Here is an 18,712-nt window from a genome sequence, read left to right on the forward strand (position 1 = left end):
ACTTGTATGCTCAAGAATAAAGAACATGGCAAACTAGGGCAAGCATGCAGAGTTTGCATTTAGCAGCGTGTGAAAGAATACGTAGCAGAATGCAAAACTGAAACAGTCATTTGAAAAAAGAGAAGCTTTGAAAAGGTCAGCATATCCTTAACAAATGCCACCATCAAGGACATGTTTATGAGAGCTCTGGCTTAAGGAAATAGAATTTTTCCAGAGAATGGAAAGTTAGATRGTTTTTGGTTTATGAGGGAAATGATGACTGGTGGTTTGACATTAAAGAAAAATAAATCTGAAATTAGATTGTGAAAGAAGTCTTTCGTATTTCTGTGAACTAACATACCTTTGATCCTACTGTGACTGGTATTTCGGGTTTGAATGAGTGCTATATGACAACTTTAACAGTATTCTTTCACTCAATAGTTCTGACTATTAGATGATCCCATTTTTAGGCTGCAGCGTTGAAGACTCCTCATTTTAAACAAAGATCTTTTACTCCAGTTTATTGTGATTCATGAAATAGAATGAATACCTGTCTTTACTGAAATCTGAGTTTTGTCAAGGGGATACTGAAATGTACCCTTCTTTTATCCATAGAACAAGATAACTCAAGAACATAAGAAATGCTTTTGTGGGCCAGACTGATAATCCATCTATTCTGGTGGTTTTGCTCTAACAGTGGCAAAAGGACATGCAATTTAGGGAGGAGTGCACATGGGTGCTTGTCTGCTTTCTGTGGTCCAGCTCCCTGGTACTCCCTTGGCATCCTCAGTTTTTTGGTTAGGGATTTCAGAGGTGACATCRCTATCTGTTCCTTTCAGGTAGTTCTTTTTGTCTCTGAATTCATTCTTGAGCCTGAATTACCTGGCAGTTAATCCTTTTAGTAGTGTGGTGCCAGAAAAAACKTTTTTTGGTGTTTGCATTTCTGAGACCATCTTAAGTGTTGGTGTCCAAGCACCAAGTGGGATGAAAACATAGGATGGCTCCTGCTATGCTTAACAATTCAGTTTTAGCTGTGCATGATTGTGTCTTTAAAGATCTTCCAGATAGTCCATAAAATAGTTCATATTTAGCTTGGGTTGAGAGTTTGGATGAAAACTTTCCYCAGATATCCCCTTGTTATCCTCAAGCAGCCAGAGTTTTGTTCAAATACTGGTGTCACACGAAATATTGTTTAAATGCTTGCATGCAGACAGGATTAGTGAAATGTGAAGAACACTGTCATGAGTAAATACTGGCCAAAACCAGAACTTCTGAGATACTTAGTCCAGCTTGTTAGATACTACAAAGCCTGTGGGATAAACCTGTTTATGCATACTATTACTTCCCTCACAAAGCAAATCAACACTGATATGGTAGTTAGATTTTTTCATACATATATATATATATAAATATATGTATATAAAATATAATATTTTGAGAGATTTCTTGTAGATTCCTAAGATTCAGCAGGAGCCAATTATGGTGTGAGATCATGTGGTATTGTAACAGCATTGATTTTGTCTAGGGGCATGTGGGAGAATATTTGTTTCTTTCTAATTTCAATTTTTTCTTCATAAAGCAAAGTTTTGTAGTTGTTCCATAGGAGATGATGCTAATAGGAATGTGTATTTGTACTAGTTAAGGAGATTTTATATAGATGGATCATTAAAAAGCAAGATCCAATTTCTCATCACAGTTTTTTCCTACCTCTCCATTTCTACACCCTTGTATTTATGAGGTGGGAATTTGATCAAAACTTGGTACCTTATTTTCACTTCTGAATGTTACCGTAGCCAGATTTCATAAGATGCCATTGCTCTTTCTCATATTCTAGTCTAGAGTATCAACTGTCAAAATGTAATCTTGTCAAATCATTACAAAAGCACTTGASTTTTGAGGGAAGATTGTGCTACATCTAGTTACTGGGGTTTTTAAAGATATGCCAGAAGAGTCATTTTCAGTATTCARTTCAAAAGGACTGTTAATTCAGAAAAGATACGGGAAAACTTCACAACTTTGAGGCTAGGAGAAATAGAGACAGGATAGAAGCCTGAAGTACAAAACAAAATTATTTTGATGGGTCTGATTGCTTCTGCTATTAGCTAATATCTTAGGATTTTAAAATGGAAGTGAAGTAGCTGATAATATTGATAAACCACAAAATAATCTGTTCAAGTGATCCAGTATAGCTGTCTCCATTCTAATCAGCCTACAGTGACTAGCTCCAAGGTACTGCTTAAAACTAGGGAAAATGAATTTCATCTGGAATGATTGAGACACCAATGTCCATTAAAACAAGAGAAAAGACATGGATTCTTACACTGGGTGGAAGGGGGCATTTTAAGCACTGGGGAATGAGAACAGTTATTTAAGCTGAAGAACAGTGCTGGGACCAGAGCAACAGGGGAAAATGAGACTAAAAGTTAGAAAAAGGTTTCTAGCCATCGAGGCAGTAGTATTCTGGAAAAGCCTTAGAAGAAGGTGGTTTGTTTTTGATTTTTCTGCATCYCCTCCCACACACTTCTAATTGTTTTCAAGGTAGAAAATGATACCTTTATGAAAGGGTATGTGGAACACAGTTGCCTCTGATGGCAGGAGACTGAAGTGGGTATTCCACCACTTTGATCCTGGGAGGGTATGTGTATGCGTGGCTGCACTTACTGAAGTGACAGTAATTATGCTGTAGATATGCCTATACTATCAATGTGAATATGTTGTTGTGGTGCTTCTTTAAGCTTGTAATTAATACTAATTGAACTTCCAGAAACTAAAACGTTCCTTGTTTAAAGACATGCAGTGCTTTGCTGGATGTAGCAGTTTACTAGCTTACCTCATTTGCTGGAAAACTTCRTAGCAAGGAAAGGAAGGCACTGTATGAGACCTGTAACAACAGATCAGAGGATTGCTTACTGCATAAGCTAACAGACTATTGCTTCTGTCATATGTATTTTCCTCCAGTATTATAATCTATAAACATATTTTTAATAGATAAATAATACTTTTCAGAATAATTTCTACTTCTAAACATGACTTTGTTTGCTGTAAGTAATCTGTTCAGATGTTAGTATCAATGAGAACAAACAGATTGGTTTTGTGCRTGCAAGGAATTAACAAATTTAAACTGATCTGCAAAGAGGAAAAAAAGAATTTTTAGATGTTAAAATCCAGTCTAAGAAAATGAAGTTGGTTGCCAGTTTAGGTTAATGTAGTTTAACAATTTTATAAATAAAGTTTAGTTATATATTTGCTTTCCAAAACTATTCTTAACATTTCTACATTCCTATGTTCTAGTATATTTACTCCAGTGTTTCTATGCTCCCTCTACTTGGCACTGCAATACTGTGTCCAGTTCTAGCTCCCYGGGATGACAAAAAGGGAAGGGCCACTCAGATGGTTAATGGATGGTAGCATGCAAAATCCAAGGAGATGGCTAAGGGATCGGAACGTGGTAAGCCTGGAGAGGCAGGGGAACCCAACTGTAGGGTCCTGTATCCACTGCCCATATTGGGATTGTGGAAAGGATGGAGCTGGACTCTTTCTGGAGGTGTTTGATAATAGGAGAAAGGCAATAATCACAAGTTGCAGCATAGCAAATTCCAACTGGATAATAGAGTATTCTTTTTCATCATGGGAATGGTCAAGCATCTGTGACGGGGTCACCGAGAGAGTTTGTGGGTTCTCCTTCCTTGGGGATATTCGGAATGGAGCTGGACAAGGCTCTGAGCAACCTGATCTAGCTTTGAAGTCCTCACTGGGGCAGGATTAGGTGATTTGCAGAGGTCTTTTCCAACTCAAAATTTTCCATGATTCGTTGTTCTTCTTCTAGGTGAATCAGCTTGTGCAAACTCCTGTAATTATCACTAAGTGAAGATATGGTAAATAAGCTGTCCATCTACCAAAATTAATATCTAYTATGGGTCCTGGTGTGTCTTCATGCCACAAAAAAWAWAAAATCATTTGACTTTATTTGCATACATTGCTCAGCACGTGGTTGAATGTGCAGCAGGCAGATGATTGCCCCAAGTTTGGTAACATAATAAGGCACTGTAYGGCTTGCAAGAAAGAAGATGGTGGGGAGTAAAGTATTTTACTTTATTTGTGGCCTGCTCCCTGTTTTTCTTTGTTGCGGCCTTTAGTTTAAACAGGGCCTGAGAGCAGGCTACGTGCTAGTGAATTGTTCGGATGGACTGAATCTGGTGAATGAGAGGTCAGGCACTCTGGGTTGTGATACTGGATTTTTTTTGTTGTTGTTTAATCTACTGATATAGGGTAATGCCCTTCAAGTTGTTAACTTGTTAATRCTGATCACAATTTGAAACAAAATGTTTTTGCTTTTTCCAGAAGGATTTTTTATAGCTGTGTGATATAGCTTTAAGCATTTCTCTGAAATGTGGTTAATTGCAAAACAGCTGAGTGAAATTCAGAAACTCAGCTAGGTTACTGCATYAGTCCTTTATCACTGTTTTGATACACTGTATTTCTTTCAGGTGTACAACTGCCTTTCAGCTTGCAGAGAGATCRTTTTTATCATTTCATGAATTACAGGTAAGTCTTGAGACCTTTATTGGAAATTCCAGTTAGCAAGTAACCGTGATCAGATACTTAGATACTGTTTTATGAGCAGTGCTACAGCTCACGAGTGCATGCCGCGCTCTTGCAGGCCAGCGTTGCGAGCAACCTCAGTGAGATCGGAAATGGCTCTCGTTGTGGGTGCAGCCCCAGCGCTCGCTCCCGCGGTGGGGGCTGCCGGGGCTGGGGGCCCCCCGTGGCGGCAGGGCAGGGCAGAGCCTCACCGCCCCAGCCCTGTCTCGCCGCCCCCCAGGAGAGAGTGGAGCAGGGCTGGTCCGGGGGCACGCTGTGGGCTGGGCGTTAAGGAGCTGGGGCAGCCCCMCGGTCACGTCGCTGGAGCCGGGGCCTCCCGACACTCGCTGCAGTGGGGAGTGTAGCTCAGCACTGGTGACACCAGAACTAGGTATAAAATCTGGGGACTAGGACATTTAATGGGAAGTTTGCCACCTTCTTCTTCACGATGGACATCTCGCCTTGAATTTCTAAGGCCTTCTAAATGGCAACAGTCTGGTTTATTTGAAGCCTTGGATTGTCCTGACGTCGTTCAAATTCTTTTTCCTTTCAGAAGTGACTAATTGCTTCACACCTTTCATGGCTAGTCATAGCATTTAAAACCAGAACATACCATTGGACTACGTTTAATCTGTTATAAATCACAAGTTTTTACATTTTGTATAGTTACTTTCCTGTCCTTGACCTAAGCAGGAAAGCATGTACTTTTTATTTAATCCACCATTTTTCTTCATGGTAAGGGTTTTTAATTGCTGAAACACACTTTAAAAAATATGCCTTTTACCTAATTTAAACTTGTCTGACTGTCTGGCTTCAGCTTCTAGCTTTTTTTTTTTTTTTTTTTTTTTTTTTTTCCCTGCTGGCACCTGCAGATGGTACCTTTTTTCCTATAATCATCACTGCATAGTCTTTCAAGTCAGCTAAAATAGATTTGAAATTTTTTAAGTCTACCACTCTAACATATTTTCCAAAGTCTTCATTTTTTGTTGCTCTTCTTGCAGTTCTGATTTTCCCAGTATCCTTTTAAAAAATATTCAAGAACTTCTAAATATTGCTCTGATATCATTATTAAGAGAGATTGCTGCTGGATCAAAAATCAGTTGTCTAACTTCTTTTTTACTGGTCGTTGGTATATTGCAGCGTTGTGCTAACCTTTCTATGCTTTTTATGTTGAACAGTAGATCCCTGTGCTTCTTCATCTAGTTCAATAATGACTCATTCAGCTTAGATCATTCAGATCTAAGAATGATTTCTGAGTGTGTGAGTATTCACACAGATTTGTATTCTCCACTTAACCATTCCTCTGGACCTTTACCTTTCCTCGTCCTTTGTATATTAGGAATAACTTAGCTTTATGTTGGGTTCTGCAGTTACCATATTTCCAGCTGACATGAATACGTGGTCACAAAAGAATAACAAGCCATAAAGAAAAATTTATGAAAGTATCTTTCAAATTATACTGTATCTAGAGATTATCTTTAATTCAAATGATAATAATTTTGGATGAAGGGCATTTGGTACTCATCCATGTAAAGTGGACCAACATTTTTGGTTTAATGAAAATGCTTGGTTATGAAAAGTGAAATATTTGAGAATATTAGCCATAAGCCAGTACAACGTGAAGGATACATATGAGTGGTAGAAAGTAATCATATCACTGTATTCTTAAAGAGGCAGTAATTCAACAGTAGATCTCAAATGAAGTTGTTAATAGAGCCCCAGCTTTTCTATGAAATAAACTTTCGGTTTTATTTTGATGGCCCTCTTAAAGCCAGGTTTGATGGGTTTGATCACCTTGTCTTCCTTTTGCTTTCCTCCTTTTTTCCCTCCTACTTACAAGTCTTCTTTTTACTGTGAATCTTTTGTTAGATCTTGTTGCCTTTCCTTTCAAATCTATTTGGACAATTCATTTTCGGTTTGTCTAATACCAGGTCTTTCTCTACCCCCTTTTTCTCTCATGCTTCTGTTTGTCCATAAATAATMGTTAATTGTTTTACTTTATTTTTGAGACCTTTTTCCATCTTTTTTGTTTTGTGTATGTGAAGAAAATTTTGCTCTACTTTTTCTTTCTATCTGGAAACTTAAGTAGTGAAAGACAAAAGGATCTGAATCTGTGCTTGTAGGATAGTGGAAGCCAGCTGTCCAAACAGACTATGTATTTTGTAATAAATTTATTGGAAGATGAGTGTGTTTTATTAATAAGAATGGGCATTTTTGATATTTTCTTTGCAATCAACGTGGAGCTGAATATAAACCCACTTAATCATTCTGAATACTAATATTAGCAGAGTAGGAATAAAGTCCTCTTTTTATGATATGTGACATTTTCTTGTAGAGGGCTCTTTCAGAACTAAGGAGAACTTAGAAACAAATAGAAATAAAGGGTGAAAAAACATATTTTGGCTGGAACCTATGGATGAGTCACTCCTAAAAATGGATATCCTACAGAGCAGTTTCCATCCRCCGGATTACATTATTTTCACAGTGCCTGGACTATGCTGACAAAACTCTCTTACCAGCGGAAGCAATTGCTAGCTCCCATGTTAAAAAGAATATAGTCTGTATGTAAAATAATATGTGCCATCTGTGATATTTTTGCTGTAGATGCCATCCAGATTTTGTATAGGTTGAGTAGAAATTTTCGTAAAATACACTCTCCCCCCCTTCCCTTTTCCTTTGGAATCCTTTAGTCATTTCAACTATTAATATATATTGAAAAAAATAAAGTTAATTATACTATTGAAAGCCAGCAAGTCATTTGAGATTAGGTATTCTTGTTGGAAAAAAGCAATAAAAGGCAAAAAATCAAATTTTCCCAAATTTGACAGAATTAAAGTGTACTGAAAAATTGGCAATATAGAATGATACATTTTTTAAAAAAAAAAATAGGATACATTGATCAAAGTTGAGCTTAGCTGTTAGTAGAAAAAATTATCCTGCAATTTGTCATTAAATAGCAGGGATCTGGAATAGCTCTACATGTTAAAAAAACAGCATTTCTCTCTTACAAAAACCCAAATATAAAGAATGCCATTGTTTGCTGAACATGTGGCAACCAGTCTGGTTTATATTAAGTTGAAGTTACTGCCATCTGGTGGGGAAAACAGTATTGTATTACTACAATTGAAAGGGACTGTATTAGGTTTACTTTCTCCAGGAAAGAAAAAGCAAATCTTAAGAAGCAAATGAGTATTGTATTAAATATATGTATTATCTTAGCATTGGGGCTGATTTTAAAAGAAGAATTTGAAAATGTCCAATGATGCAGCATGGCCTCCTAAATCAGAAATTTGTTAAAGGTATAAAACTGTGTGAAAGAAAATAAGGAAAACCATGAGAGGTAAAAGAGACATGCAAGATGTATTCTGTGATACTGCAAGTGCAGCCACACTTTGGGCCTAGATTAATATGTATAATAATRAAGAAAAATATTTCCCAAGAAGATTCCTTTGTATTTTACATGGCTGGAGAGTTTAAATTTCATAGTCTTTTGTTTTACACTTCATATGACAGAGATGACTACTAATTATTGCTGCAGAAACATCTGGCCTAGCTCTGCCTTAGTGCTCCATTCTTATTATTTTTTTGGGGGGGTGGGGGGCACAGTGAGTTTGCCTCCTTCTTGAATCTGGACATATACTTGTGTTAACTCTTGACTGATTCTTCAAGAAACAGCCCAATAGGAATATATTTGTGCAAGTGCATCAGARGAATCTGTGGGGCATCTTAGATGTACAAAATTAATAGGGTTGTTTTCTCMAGGAGCTAACACTCTTACGTTAGATGTAACAGTGCTGTCAATTATAGGCAAAGTAGTAGTAGTAGAAGAAGATTCAACTGTGGGAAACAGTGCATTTACTGTCAGATACCTATCTTTAATAATGATAGCTAAAATATAGCTCAGTAGCTATATGAAATAATAACTAGTATTCACAGTTTGTAATTATTTTATTGTTACAGTGTCTGAACACCCTAATCAAGATTAGGTCTGCTTTACATACATATATAAACAAGCTTTGTCCTTGTTATACATGGTCTTTTCTTCTGGTAGAGAACATTAGAAGTAGTCTTTTGCTTTTAATCTGCACAATAAACTGAAGTTTTCTCTATTGAGAGGCACATCTTGTAAGGTTCGTATTAAAAGTATATTTTGGAACTGGGTTCTTCTGATGCTGAGGGTTAAGGGGATCCAAGGGACTGACATGCCTGGTAGTACGCAGTGGCAGTTGAACTCTCAGCGCTGCTGTGTTGTCAGAAGCTGTAGGGCTACCTGCTTAGCCTTCCATGGCAGCCCAGCTTTGACCAACCTGCAGTTGCTGGTGTTGGCTGATGTAAGGCTAGAGCTGTGCAGGCATATGTGGCTTCACTGTTGCCTGGGCTTGACTGTCTTCAGGCCCTCCATGGCATATGATTAATTGGAAACACTATGCACGGGGTTTGGATGGACCTAAGGCCATGAACGCCTGTGAATCTTGGTAATTTCAGGTCGTTGAGGAGGCTTGCTTTAGGCCCTTCTGAACATTTTGCCCTATAGCTGAACTGGACAAGCAGAAAATAGTGTTACAGATACATTAGATTTCTCTTTAGAAGATTGACTAAATTCTATTATCCTCTACTTTCTAAGAAGAAGAATATTACTCTGATGACAGAGATGGCCTCTTTCCATAGGCCTATTTTTTTTATCAGAGACATTTTTCTTGTGTGTAAATTTTACTTTGGGCTTTCTGAGGCACTTACTTATCTACAGCAGTCTTTTTGTTTCTTTGGATACTAGTTGCCTTGTCAGGGTCATCCCTAACAGGCCTGTGCTGAATGATTATCCAATTGTATGTAATATTTCTGTAGTGGCTAGCTTGAACTGAAGGCACTCACTTGGTCAAAAAGATGTGGGACTGCTTCCTGTATTGAGGAATTTCCATTGCCATCCTGTACGGAACAGCTTATGTGATGCTTGGTTTATACATTTACAGAGTGCTTGATCAGATCTGGTCTGTGTGAAAACCACATTCTTTTTCCCCTCATAGCTATGAAAATTCTGTTTTCAAAACAGCAGGTGAGGGGACATACAATTTGGGGAAATCTATCATCCTTGAATCTAAGTAAGCATAAAACCTAAGAATACTGGTTTTCTGTATGCTTCTTAGAGGTTACTGAATGGGTTAAGTATGGTTGTGGAAAAAGATACTTCTCATCTCTCATCATTCTTGTTTATTTTCTTTAAAATTCTTTTTCACTTGGTTGGTTTTTGCTGCCTGTTGTATTTTTTTTGTTTGTGTTTTGTCTTTTTCCTTTCTCTGAACTCACTAGGAGTCGGAATCCTGCCCAGATAACATCTTTCAAAAGGAAAATCATTGACCTTGTAATCCTGTCATTCTGCTTTTAAGACTATATTGCACTGGCAGGTTTCTGATTTCTTCATAGGTTTTAGAGGAAGTAGTTTTTCATGACTTTGCGTTGTAATTGCTTAATTGTTTTTCAGGGAGGCAGGCACTTTTCTCACAGTAAGACTCTTACTGGAAAGTTTTAACAGTATGAGTTAGAGCACTGGGTGGTACATGACCACATATTAAGGAAGTGCTTCATACTCAAACCCACAGCTGCTGACCAGAGAATCATGCAGTGCAAGGGTCCTCTCTGACTCAGGCTAGTCTGCAGAAGACAGAAAAGTGAAATGGCTCTTAGAAGGAAGATAATCTGATTCCCTCTTCCAGCCYCCAATTTGCAACATAAAGCATACTTTGTGCTGTGTAACAGAAGAGACCAATTTGATATTAGCTCTTGATTACAAAACTGGCTTTTCACTACTGCTGATAGAGTCACCAACATTTAACCGTTCTTTGAAATCCTGGGAGTGTTGAGAAGAAAGATTTCTAGAATCTTGTTTTTTATTTGTGTAAAAATTCACGTTGTTATTTATAATCTCGTGGAATTAATAGACAGTCTGACAGCTAGCAGGTAATTTCCCTCTGTGCTGGAGATAACTAAAAAAGGGAAGCTTTTGTAATGAACGCTGATGTAATAATTCTAGAGAAGGTTAGAATGATGTTTCTTTTGATCCAAAAAGTAGCCATCTTGTAGTCAGTCTGTTAAGATGGGATACAGTTTAATGTTACTATGTCGTAAGAATTATACATTAGAATGGGGAATGCATTACAGTCTCTCTAATTTGAACTGTTTAAATGGAAATTGATTACAGACATCTGAGAAGACATACGACATAGTCAATGAGAAGTTGCAGAAATAATTGGGTCAAACTCTTTGTGTTATTCAGAGCATCACAGTGATCCCTGCTAGCTTTGAAAATGTAGGTGTTCCTCTCCAGGAACAATCTGTTAGATATGATGTTTGTATTACTTTATATTTGAATTTCTGGCCTTGGAAGTTTTGAAGACATGACTGGACAAGTTCCAGGTTCTTATTAGACCTGCTTTGAGCAGAAGGTTGGACTAGATGACCTCCCGAGRTCCCTTCCAACCTCCATTATTCTGTGATTCCATATTCTTTAGCCTTCTGAAGGTATGATTTTCACAGAGAACAGAGATTTAAGTTCAAGATCCTAGTTCTTATCTTGAAGGTGATGAGTGGCTGAAGTTACTAAAAATATTGCCTGAATTCTGTGGTAGAAGATCRCTATCATGAACTCAACTCACGCACAATAAAACTTTTTATCACTGTGATAAAGCTTGTCTGCTCAACCTTTCTAGGGAATGTTTGGGGTGGTGCAAATAACTGACTGTGGAACTTCAACTGTAAGGCCCACTTCTGTTTCTTAGCTTTGTCTGACCCAAACAGAGAAGTCTCTGTACCCATTAATAAAGTTAGCCCTACTAAAACATTATATTTTACACTCAATTTATCCCTTAGAAAAAGAGGAAATAAACCAAAAATGACAAATATTACTTCCACCTCTTAATAGACTACTAAGGGTGCTTAGTTAACATGATGATAAAGGCAGTAAAAAGACTATGCCTCCAACAGAAGAGTAAATACCTTTAAGAGTGCTTCATTTGATTTTTAAAGCAAAATAATTTAAATACTTTATAATTTTCAGACTACCAATGCTGTATATTAAAATCCTATGTGTTAGCAATCTGAGGATCACTAAAATGCAAACAGTACTTTCTGAAATTGTTGTGCCGTCGTCTCTGGGTTAGAGGGAACACCCTCTCTCTGGGGTGGAGAAATAATTTAATTTAGGAGACACTTGACAATTTTGGCTGCTCTAGAACAAATGTCCTCAGTAAAACAAACTTTTATGAACTTCACACTGTTCTTATTCCTATTTACTAAGGGAACCTCAAAACTCAAGTTACTTAGAAAAGTTGGTTATTTGGACTTAAGCAGAACTTAGAAAATGACATCTTGTTTGGTATAGGCGTGGTTTGACTACATTTTGAGAAGCATTAGTCTCATTAACATATTACTATGCTGGTATTTCTTTGCTGGTGTGCTTCACTTCCATTTTGAGAGGGATAGAGAACTGATTCACAAGACAGCTGCCCATCAAATCTTTAATATAGCTTTAATATGATGATAAATAAAGGTCAGTGACATTGTTAAAACTGAGTAGTACTGAATTTACATGTAGCATAATATAATTGGCTACAATACAAACATCTTTTGCAGTAAGGAGCCAGGGGTTGAGCTAGAGTTAACTCTGCATTATRTTGAAATTCAGTTTCTGGATTAATTGTGCCACAGAGGTAGAGCCAATTTGGATCCATGTTCATATGCTTCCAATCTGCATGAATGTGGTTACATGAATTATATATAAAACCAGCTTCAGTCCACAAACAGATCAGCTGCTTTCATGCTGCACAGACCTCTTAACTAGCAAACTGTGTGAACCCAGCAGGCTCCATGCACAGCAAACTTATGTGTTCCTGTATCTCTTTTCCGGGATGAGAAGCACAGGAAATTTATGCAAAGGTCACTAACTACATGGAGTTAGTTCAAGTCTAGCAGGTATTATCAGTTTGGACTCTGYGTCAGCCTCCCCAAATCCACAATGAATCTATTTGCACTAGCACTTCATCCTGCTGTTTCCGAAAGGTCTTAGGAAGTCAAATGTAGCAACCATAMAAGCACTGTAAGGCAGTAGTGGGCTGGTACTGATAAACTGATAGCAGAGTTGACTTCACTGTAATGCCCRTGTTTGGGGAGCCCTGTGTATGCTCCCCAAACAGCACAAGAGCACTCGCAACTTGAGCATAGCACTGAACCGAAGCTGACACAGTCTGTTTGAATTGCACGGTCCTTGGCCCTCCAGCACTGTCCACAGTGGCATTGTGCTGCGGTGGATGCAATCTTAGGGYTTTGCTGCATCATGACTAGTTCTGTGTGGAGCTACATGCATGTCTTGGCAATGTTCTTCCCATTTTCTCCTGTACTACCTCTCCAGAGTCATCCTTCCCTCCCCTTCCCTTCTCTCCCTCACCACCCTCCCAATCCTGCCATTTTCTGGGGAATCCAGGCTTCCATTAGCTTGGACAACAGAGAATGGATGCTGCTGTGGTGAAGAGATAACTGAAAGGTTACAGTAATGCAGTATAATTTTTAAAAAAATCCCTATTTCTTTATATCTACCCTTGTTAATCTAGATTGTCTTTAAAATAAGAAACTAAAAGCCTGGTAAAATTAATCTAGACTCTTCTTTATGCTTCATATCAATATGTCATTAATGTACTGCATTAAAATTGCAGCATAGAAGATACAGGAGTGCTTGGAACATCTTTTGTGCAGGTTATATTATGGTAGGGTCTGCACTCTCATGTTTTCAGGCTCTTAATTTCCTTTCAGTTTACTTAACTGCTTGATGGTGTTTAAGATAAGAATTGCCTTGTTGAACATTTTAGATGTCCAGTCTCCACTCCTTTATTATTTGTGTTGTTTTCTAAGGGATTTTGAAATCTTCTGCCACCCATGTTGGACCAAATGGAGTAGTTCCCTGGAATGGAATTTCAAGAAAATCAAAGGGGGTCAGTCACCTTGTTTGAAGTGTGTCCAATAGGCTGGATTCATACCTTCATGTGCATCTGCCTATGGGGTGAGGGGAGGCTAGAGGAGGCTCTGGATCCCTCAGCACCAGCTACTGCTTCACATCTGAGATCCCCACGGTGTGGCAGCATATCTCCCTTGTTTGCATCAGCCATGTAGTTGCCCCAAGGAGAGAAATTAATCTATGTTTAGAATGGCTAACTGGGGCCCTTGAGATCTGGGTCCTCTTCTTGTGCCTGTTGTGCCACTCAGGTCATGTATACACTGTACGTACATTCCTCTGCTCAGGCAGACCCTCCTTTTTTCGAGAGGATGTAGGGGAGGTATTTCACTGTGGCCTTCGCTGCAGCACCTGTGAATTCTCACAACTGCTCTAAAAGACAACAGGGTAGATGTTCTGAATGTACAAAAATGGCATGAGAAACAGGTACTCTGAAAAACAACAACAGTACATAAGTTTATTTTAGGTGCCCAAAATAAATCAACCTTGACAATTTTGTGGCTGTAAAACTGAGATAATGCTAATGGCACTTTTCCTCATAAGGATCTTGTCTGTGTATGTCTTTGTGTTCTTTTAGCTAAATTAATGAAGGTTTGTGGGATGTTTGGATACTACAGTATGTGCTACAGAACCAACCTTTTCAGAAATTAATAACTCCATGTTAAATTTTAGGTGCTCTGAAGAGGGCCTTCAATAAAGGATAAAAAATGAGTAATAAGACCAAAAAGATGGGGTGAAAGGGTGCTTAGACAATGAAAATGGCCATTCTAAGCACAGAGTAAGATTTACTCAGATTATGAATTATATATTATCATATAAAGATTGCTTTGCAATGTGAACACAAAATAGGATTTACTGTTCAGGATTTTTTTTTATTCTTAATGGGTTTTCGGAGTAAAATATATGTGCCTGTTAAATATATATTAATGCATGTACATACCAAATAACAAAAGCCCGTATTTTGATGTTACGTTGAGATTAGGAAGTTGAACATCAGAAGTTAGACTATAAATACGTACATGCACACAGCTGACAATTAACAATTAAATAATTAATATTTTTTAATTTTTAATATATTAAGATGTTTGTTTCAATGCACATTTTTTTTTCTTCTAATAGGTACTATAGAAGCAGTCATCTTTGGATACACTTTTTACAATGTTTTATATATAAGAATATTGTTTCTGTATCCTTTGGAATCTGTGGTTTTGATCACCTTCTTTAAGCAGGGTTCTTTTTGCATATCTTTTCACATAAATTATGATAGAATAGGATATGAAGTGGAAATATGATGGAAAACAAGTATATATTTAGAGCTTTTAATTCTTCTAGGAAATTTGTTCCTTATTCAAAGATTTTGTGGTTGGATTTTTTTTGATCTTTAAAATTTGGTGACTTAGTTTCACTTAGCACAGTGGTATCACAGTGGATGTCAGTGGAACAATATAATGAAAGGCATTATTAATTTAAAGTGGTGTTTTAAAAGTCAACATGATTACGCAAATACATGCTGTAACATCAGTAGCACTATTAAATCTCTACAAATAAATGCATCAGCACTTTTAATTACATGTTATGCTTCATCCGCTGGTACATACCAGAGATATCATTGCCTTATTCAAGAATGATCTCTGTAACTATTATAGACACGGCACTCCAACTTTGCAGAAACAAAACTGATACTGACACACAAAATAGGTCATGAGGAAAAATGAGCAATCATTAACAGAGCCGGACATTGGGAAAAAAATTGAGATACTTTATAACTAAAGTAATACAAGAATTGCTAATTGACTGTTTAACTGATGGTGCCAAAATACATAATTTACTATCTTTTGTTCATTCTTTTGGTTCACCAAAAGGTCTTAGCGTAGAAAGAACAAAATATTTTGATGATTTACCTGATTTTGATGAAGAGATGTTTTATGGAAAGCACCTGGATTGACAAATCTGAAGGTGTATTCAATTAAATGTAATCTGAATAAGAATTAAATGGAGATGGAGGAGGAGATATAGCTGATCATGGGTTAGTGTGATACATGGCCTCAGCACTCACTCAGGTCAGCTGTTCTCACATGTTTTGTAGTTACAGTAAATAAATGTTTTAAGAGCTATTTCAAAGAAAAGCCTGCCATTTTCGTGAGAAAGGCTACAATGGGAGAGTTTGAGAAAGCGAGAGCAGACCAAAACATCATGTAGAGCTACCTTTGCAGATTTTCTTCCTAAGTGTGATGGGAGGCATGGAATGTAACACGGTAGTGCTTGTTCCAAAGTGTACTAAGGATATGCTGGAGACTGTCACCACTCTGTAGATCGACATCGACAAGACCTTGTCCTAGAGGAAGGCTAGGGCCAGGGAGCTATAAGGAAGGACAGAATGGACAAACTGCTGGGCTAGAAATGTTATCTTCACAGCAAATAATTTGGATCAATTTGAGCATATCAGATAAGGTTTGTCAAAGCCATAGAAGAATTTCTTGACAGCATCAAGAATGGATATGATATGACATACATTTGGTTGAGGAAGTTGGTGGGAATGGCCATATATATTAGGATATAAAAAAGAAAGAGTATCTTACCTATGAAAACATAGGGGGAATGTCAGGGATCCTGTCAGTGTGGCCAGATGCTCAAGCTTTTAGAGAGACTGAAAAATATCATATGGAGGGGACTTCTGTGAGACAAAGTCTGAAAATTTTATTTTAGACATGCCCAGCTTGAGTTGATGGCCAGATGTTCATGGAGAGATAACAGAGAGGTAGTGTGAGAGTTTAAGCTGAAGAAAAGGAATGCTACTTCGAAAAGATTAAAAAGAATGTGGGATGGCATGAGTAAATGAGTTGTAAGCTGACTGTTTCCATGTATATTCTACAGAGATGAAGTGTTGTGTATGTTTGCTTTTTCACTGTTGTGAGTGACATCTATTTCATTTTGGATTGATCTGCTTGGAAGCCAGGTAGAGTCTGAGAGACAGCTAATAAAAATGGATTCATCAATACTTGTTTTATAAGCTAAGCAGTATTTACACTGACTAAAAAAATCCTCTCCTTAATGTTAGGAAAATTTGGCAAGATAATTTGAGTAAAACTATCTATCTCCTTGAAAAGTAGATGCTATTTCAAGAGAGGTTCTGAATATCTGCTAATGAGAAAAGACATGCGATAGTTTGACTTTTAAAGCTGATGGTACTTTTCCTTTTCGCTCTGTAATCATCTCTGTTCAGAGCTGTTGGGGAATGGTAGAGACAGTAAGACATAAGTCAGTACTGTGTGGCAATTTGAAGAAAGAACAGGGCAGGTAAGTAGCAATCCTCATTTCATGATTTCATGTAGATAGCCAGTGTTAGTCAGAATGGGAAAGCTGCCTAGTACTGACATTTATTCAGCCCTTCCAAATGAAGTACAAAAGATTGCTGTTTTTCCAGGAGATGTTAGTGTAAATGTTAGAGAAGAGGTGCTCGTCTATTTTCAGCAAAACTCCATTTCCAGATCTGAGCTCTGTTGGCTTCAGTTTTTGGAAGTGCATTCCAGATAACCACAAAAAGCACAAGAATTCAGTCTTTTATAAGAAATCAGTTCACATTCATTTAACTGCATATCGTTTCATTTAACTATATTTGAAGACTCTGAAGCTGAGGCTGATACATCAATACTGAACTTTGAATCTGTGTCATTTATATTAAACATATAGAAACAATTATAAAAACAGKTTTTTTTTTTAATGATGATGTCAAAATGTGTGGTTATGGCAAGAATAGGAAGGATACCTACTTCCTTGTGATTGCTTGGTATGCAATCCAGTCTCAGCATCTAACCAAGTATGAAATTCCACTGTACCAAAACAAATAGCAGTCTCATCTGCATCAATGTTTTTGCGTTCCTTACATTTAAATAGATTATCWATAGAATATTGTAGAAATAATTGGAGTCAATTCATATATGTATCCTCATGTGATTGTGTGTGCAGAAAGTAATTGAGGTAGCTGGGGCCATGAAAAGCTTTCATAGCGTCCATTTATTTTATGGAACTCTGATTAAAGCAGGAGGCTGTGCCGGCTAGGATGGTCTCTGAACTCAGTAATTATGGGGAGGTTGGCTCTCTAAGGGGAATAGTGTAAAGATCATGTTGAAGAGACAATGCAGACTTTGAGGAGTCAATGTAAGATGTCAGTCAGGTGTAAAACATCTTTTAACTTTGTTGTGTCACCGTGCTGTGACATGATTTCCTATTTGGTTGGGTCAGTTGCATCCTAGAGTGTAATCTTAGCACTGGTGACTGCAAGAGGAGTCAGTCAAATGTGGTCACTTGCAGTAGCAAGAAGAAAAAGATGCTCAGCTATTTTGTGTATTAGGATTAAAAACACAAATGCAGAGGTTGACTAAATGACAAATGTATTCCGGATAGCTGGATTTCATGCAGCTGAATTTTGTATTGTTTCCATCCATTCCCTATCAAGTGTCTTCTCAACTTTTGCATGTAGGCAAATGACAAATGTTGTCCAGAGTGTCTTGAAATATAGATCATATTTGAACTCTTTGTTGAGTACAAAATAGTCGTCTGAAGCTGAGTATATTAAAACTGTAAGGACAACTTTAAAAAGTGTAGTTAGAGTGCTGAAGAGGCAGAACTGATATAGAAAATAGGCCACTTCACTCAAGTCAAGCATGGTGAAGACTTGAAACAATGGTAATGACAGTCATAGGGAAACTGCTCTTTACAAATTAACAGCATCAGCAAATACAATGTCAACCTAGATAACCAGGGCTAGGAATTGAAAGGTAGAAAGTGTGTGAGATTGGAGACAAATGGAAAGATAAGTCTAGAAGAGGTTTTACTTTGTTTTGCTTAAAATCCTTGGTATATTATTGTTCAGTGTTTGTTCTCAGCTAGAGATCCCACAGAGCACTCCTGCTTGCCAAGACCCTTGTTGAGAAAAAGATAGACTTGAGGCATAAATTCATGACAGGAGGGAGACAAAAGAGACAGACCTTTGATACAAATGTTTTTTAAAACTTTTGAGAATGCTATGACAGTTTGCTATGTGCTCTGTCTTCCAGATTTTTGGTGCCGGCAGGGGAGGGCCAAGCCCGCCATTGGTTCCTATTCTGCACTGCAAGTAGTAGCYGTTTGTGGGATTTTCTTTTCTGTAGCGAT

General features: G+C 37.6%; 1 long non-coding RNA gene across 19 annotated transcripts in view; it reads left to right on the forward strand.

The window, feature by feature from the left end:
• The window catches only part of LOC146587860 (uncharacterized), a 359,490-nt gene that overhangs the window by 95,471 nt on the left and 245,307 nt on the right, over positions 1 to 18,712 (forward strand). For all 19 annotated transcript variants that reach the window (XR_014897548.1, XR_014897547.1, XR_014897549.1 and 16 more), the window contains one exon: positions 4,467 to 4,524. This is a non-coding gene — a long non-coding RNA (uncharacterized LOC146587860). The remainder of the gene's footprint in view (positions 1 to 4,466; positions 4,525 to 18,712) is intronic.

Source organism: Rhea americana, unplaced genomic scaffold (genome assembly GCF_003343005.1).
Source record: "Rhea americana isolate MKP2758 unplaced genomic scaffold, rheAme1 scaffold_56, whole genome shotgun sequence".
Taxonomy (NCBI): domain Eukaryota; kingdom Metazoa; phylum Chordata; class Aves; order Rheiformes; family Rheidae; genus Rhea; species Rhea americana.